Genomic DNA, 6,000 nt, shown 5'->3' on the forward strand with positions numbered 1-6,000 from the left:
TTTTCATTAAAATAATATTTTTTGGATAAACACGCCTGGAAAATCATTGTAAATCTGGTTATTTCGAAGATCAATGATGCGAATTTCTTGCCGTTTCTTCTCGCTGGAAGCTGCTTTCCGAAACGGTGGTAGAGTTGATAAATTACGATACAAAAATGCTTTATTGTAATGTTTGTTGTAATATAATGCAATGCCAGGCAGGTTTCCTAACGTCGTTTCAGCGAACACCGGGTTAAATCTTAGGTTAGGATTCACATGTCCGAACCCCTAGTCCATATCGCCTTGATAATTACTAAGTTTACGTTCCAATGAATCCTTGCTACGTGGCCTTGCATGTAACCTTTTTTTTTATCTCGCTGGAAATACGCGTTACGCTTTCCCCCCACGTGGAAGACCACCAGAATACCCACTAAGAACCAGCGGCACCCTCTCCGTCTCTTCGGAGGTCACGGGATCACTTTTGCACGCAACCGTCGTCGACGCCTTGTATCTAACCTAACCTAGTTGAGTTCAATGTTTATTTGTAACGTACTGACAGACAGCAGTAGTACGCCTGCGTCCCGTTGAAATGTAGGGGTGTCTATTTTTAATACTTTTGTATATTTTAAGTGAATTTCTTGGATAATTGTACATAATAAAGAATTTCATGTTATATATATTCTAGCGAGGCAGATTGCCCGCCTCGTTGGTCAAGTTTGATATAAGGCAGCAGAGGCATATGAGAAGCACCGGCAAGAAACTCAACAGTTACTCTTTTTCAAAATCTAAAAATACAGTCATGTTAGTTAAATGCAATTATATATGTATGTCATGTCTCCTGCCTGGAAGTCAACGAGCATTAACTCCACGCTTTTTTATCATGAATATGAATAGCTTTAACTTCAGCTGAGTGTTTTATTGAATAGGTCATTTAACCAGATCGCTACGTCAAATAGTTACAGTTTGCAGTACATATAGTTAGCGTCATATAAATTGAACGCAAACTATTCATATGTATAGACAAGTACACAATAAATAAGCGTTATCAAATACGCTGAACGATAACAGATAACGTTATTTCGTGTCCTTTTGATAACCTGCTTCGAGTGCCGAGTTGTCTTTCGCTAGAACTGTATTCCGATTTGTTTTAATAATATCAATTTATTTCATTAACATTTTATAACATTATATTGTACTTAAGACTTACAGACAAAACATTTTAGTAAGTTTTTTTTTAACTGTTTGTCGGTCGTTTTTTTTTACTATTGTTAGTAATTTAAAGAAATAATAACGTTCGAAATTAGTCAATTCGTAAATGTTTTCAATGATGATTTAATTTCGAACATCGACCACATGGCGAAAAATATATCAATACGTGAGGCAAAATCTTTGTACCCCTTTTTACGAAAATTGGGCGTTAGGAATACGAAATTTGACACGATTCAAATTAATACGGAGAAAGATTGCAGAAAGCATATATCTTTATATAAAATGCATTACAAATACATTAAAATAATAGAAAAAAATTACACACACTACTAAGAGTTTAATATACACACACATACGTATATTTAGTTTAAAACATGCACAGTTTACGTTCACAATACCAATGACAACACGCATGTCAAAGTTAAAAATTATATTACTTTTAGCAATTAATGACGGTCGAATTTTGACCAATGAGTGACCACTAGTAACACAATTCAGAACCATTGAACTCCTTTAGTTCGTCGTCATATATATTTTTTTAATTTTGATCAATCCTACAAATATTTATTTAACTTCTATTTACATTGAGAAAAACTTTCATAAAGTTATCAAAAACTAGCTTAACCTGCGGGATTAGACTCGCGTAATTCATAAAACTTTACCTATAACATAAAACCGTCATCCTCGATTTGAAACCCCCGAGGGGTGAATTAAAAATAGCCTATGACCTTCGCCGGGACTCCAACCATCCCCATAGGTAATTTCATATAAATCGCTTCAGCGGTTTGAGCGTGAAGAGTTAACATACAGAGTTACATGACATATAGATATAGACTATAAATAACCTATTCCAATGGAAGTAGAAAAAAAGATTCGCTAATAACTCAGCTATATCGTGCACTACTAAGAGTTTATCATTAATATATCTTTATTTATAATACAACACCATTACACTTAACTACTTATTTCCACTTTGATTTTACTTCCAAAATTACAACAACAGTCTCGTCGACGTTCAAAACGCCATTTTATCGCAAATCCATAGTGAATATCATAGACTAATCAAGCTCAATTATGTCAATTTGCTGTCAAAATTATGGAATAGAGTAAACATAGAATATCCACATTTAATAAATAGAATAGTTTACAAATTTTAATGTCAAATGAATGAATATTTAGTATCTGTGTATTAAATTAAAAAAAAAGTTATAAATTATCACAACAGTTACTCACTTACTAATTACTTTGTAATATTGTCAGTCAATAATTAGTAATCATATAAATAATAATTAATATTGACAGTATCAAAGAAACCTTTATTGAAACTGTTAATGTCGATATTCGAAATTATTTAAATAAAACCGGCCAAGTGCGAGTAGGATTCGCGCACTATGGGGTCCGTACCATTATCTATTAAAATGGCAAAAACATATGTCTGTTGTATGAGGCACCCTTAAATTTTATTGTTTTTAGTACTTGTTCTTATAGCTGCAACAGAAACCATCTACGGGCGATTCCACTTTGATTAGTCATAGTTTCATATCGAAAGATTCAGCAGTATAAAGGAAATTGACATGCAAAGAAAAAAAAACGTGATATATTAATTTATATAGTTTACATTTCAATTGTAAATGTGTGTTCTTGCAAACTGGCATTAAATATGTGTCATTCATTATATCACAGTAAAACAAAACATTGTAATTTGCAAGTAAAACCTACTTACTATTAAAGTATTACTAATATTTACCGAGATCGGTCAGGACGTCATCACCATTAAAAACTATTAGGATTGTTCACAATTCTCAATGTCAAAGTAATAACAGTAATCACTACGTCAAAAAGGAAATAGCTTAAATTATCTTCAACTAAATTTCGAGTAAAAAAGTTGAAATTATAAATATACCATTTAAAAAAGTGTACTTTAGGAAAAACTTGTGAAGAGACCGTTACAAAAAGAATATATCTATTGAAACTCTTAATGGTATAAAAATTTGTACATTTCTTTGTCAAAATATAATAATAAAGTACTTTTTTACACTAAGACGAGATAACAATATTACACTTTATACTTTTACAACAGTTTAGGTACATAATATTGATAGAAAAATTATATATATAAAAAATCTACTAATCTAAAATGATTACAGGTTCACCCAAGTAAACAACACCAAATTTTCATATACTTAATTAGTAATCATAATTATTTCCCACTGGAGAAACTCATTTAATTTGCTTTTTAATTAACAGCAACGCTATTTCATTAAACAGTTCAACCAGCCTAAATGATATCCAGCCGATACATATTCCAATTATATAATAGGATAATTTACTTTCAACTCTCCTAACGAAGACACTTTATACATTATACATCATGAAATATTACAAATTCCTGAAAATCTGCATATAAAGATGTTAAGAGTAGGTATGACGAGGTCACGATCGAACATACAAATCTCGCAATGCTCAATACCTTTTTACCTAGTAGCTATTGAAGCACATAACTATTAATAGACTCTAATCATGCATAAATTCAATACAAATTGCACAATACATTCAAATGAAATTCATAACTACAGTTAATGGCCTGGATTTGTTACAGTTCTGACTCGTACTTGTCCTACTTATATTTTTATCATTGATAATAGTCACTAGCAGATGATGGTAAACGCTCACCACCCTTAGAAATATCCTTTGTGCTTGACTTTCAAACAAAATTAGAAAAGCTACATATAAAACCTTATTATATATATCCAACAATATATTTAGATGTATGGTGTAAAATACCAGATCTACCTCTAAACAATAATAGAGAAACTTGGTGGTTAATTTTTAGTTCAAAGGGTGAGGCGATACAACAATGATTAGTATTTTAGTATAGACTATCATAATGAGAAATAACAGAGGTTCATGATTTTGTTTCACAAAAACCTTTTATCAAAAACTAAGCTAAACTAAAATGCATTTGAAATAAATAGGGATGACAACTTACAACATCTAAATAACATTATCAATTAATTTACATAACTATTAATTATTAAAATATCTGTATTACTCATTGACATGAATAAACTAAAACATGTAACTATTTAAGTAGTTAAAAAAATTAATGTAATTTGTAATGCATTGTTTAATTAAAATCTATATCACAATATGCTTAAACAAATATTATATATTATATATTATCTTTATATTTTCACTGATAACATAATTGATATTAAAAATATCCAATTAATTGTATTATTATATAATGATGTGCCTACGTAATTAATGAATGATTTTGTTTCTTTGCTTTTCCCTCCAAATTGGAAGTACAATTAAACAGATTATACAAAACAATTATATCAACTTAAAAAAAAAAAAAAACTTCTGCCTTAGATAAATTAATTGAATAATTATGTACTGTATTTATAAATGTATTACAATTTATAAAAGAAACATATAAAATCACAGTTCAGAAAAGAACATTATTAAGCTATTGTGAAACAATTTAATAGTTAGCCTCGATTAAATCAGTTTTTGTCGATCAAATCACAACCGAGATCGCTGGTCTATTACGAACGACCAAGCTATTGAATAACCGGCCGATTTCAGTCGACCCGATTTTAAATGCTCGCGATACATTGTAATATCCTCCCGTCACGGGTCGGGTTATTTGGTCATCCGCGCCCTAGCGGTGACATCACCTCTATTGAGGTAGATAACAGGCTATTCAATAGTGGCACGCCCGATATCGTGCGGAATCTATGTAAAATAGCTCATTACAATCAAATATTAGTATTTTCAGTACAATGAGTACATAAATTATTACCAAAAATCCGGTTTCCAAATTTACGTTAAAATGTCGGAAGGAAGCAAGGAAGTACGTCAACTTTGGCTGAGACTAGCGTTAATTTTCCCGAAATAAGGCGAGTTAGTCATTATGCAGCGGTCGGGCTAAAAAAAACGACCCAATTACGATCTACGGCCTTAGAAACCACACCCTAGTCTGGGGCACAGCCGGGCGGCGAAATACATACAGTCCTATTGGAAGTTATCTTTTTAACATGTAATCGTAATCAAATATGGATAAACGATGCTTACCGGCTGCTGGCTCCAAGAGGCGATAAGTCGACTTTTGTCACAGCACAAATCACTTCACTAGAGTAGCAATGTAACTCACACTAAGCACACGTAAGACATAATATTACGATGGACAACACGCACTGACGTTCCCTTCCCGTTTTAAACCACTAGCACCACAGACATTACGCGAAAAAGCGCTATTTCTTATTTTTCGTTCGTATAAAGGGACCGTCTGCTCACACCGCTTCCGTTAATCGATGTCGGAGTTTCGTTTCGGATCCGCGGCCGTAGCGTCGCTGGTATCGGCTGTCGTTGCAATACGAGCTGTCTTTCGTAAAACCAGATGGCGCTGGTGAGTTTGTGTTGTCAGTAAATTTCTACAATCTCCTATATCTCTACATTTTTTCACGAAATAATTTTATATAGCATTGATTAAAAAAATATATACGAGATGTCTAACAGGATTGCTTAGCAGAGTTTTCATTGTTGAATAAAATTATAATTAGTATAATGCAGAATACATAATTTGTTTATTTATTTATTCATTTATCAAAACTGAACACATATCATATACCTATCACAGGACAGCGTTGTCCTAATTCGATAATACAGCGTATTTAATAAGAAAATTTCAAATAAGTTACTACTAATAACCTAACCTAACCTTTGCCTATATTTATAATCTTAATAATACATAATGATGAACACAAATAATGAAAATAAATTCAATTATTATCATTTTTGCATATT

At 31.8% G+C, this 6,000-nt stretch overlaps 1 protein-coding gene across 6 annotated transcripts in view; it reads right to left on the minus strand.

Moving 5' to 3' along the window:
* The window catches only part of Hts (hu li tai shao), a 95,148-nt gene extending 89,565 nt beyond the window's left edge, over positions 1-5,583 (minus strand). For 3 of the 6 annotated variants that reach the window (XM_064219717.1, XM_064219716.1, XM_064219715.1), the window contains exon 1: positions 5,269-5,581. The gene's annotated coding sequence lies outside the window, so the exon portion shown is untranslated. Of the gene's footprint in view, positions 1-5,268 lie in introns of all 6 variants that reach the window. The other 3 variants (XM_064219713.1, XM_064219711.1, XM_064219712.1) reach the window with 2 other exon arrangements.
* Positions 5,584-6,000: the final 417 nt, after the last annotated feature.

Source organism: Vanessa tameamea, chromosome 29 (genome assembly GCF_037043105.1).
Source record: "Vanessa tameamea isolate UH-Manoa-2023 chromosome 29, ilVanTame1 primary haplotype, whole genome shotgun sequence".
Classification (NCBI taxonomy): Eukaryota; Metazoa; Arthropoda; class Insecta; order Lepidoptera; family Nymphalidae; genus Vanessa; species Vanessa tameamea.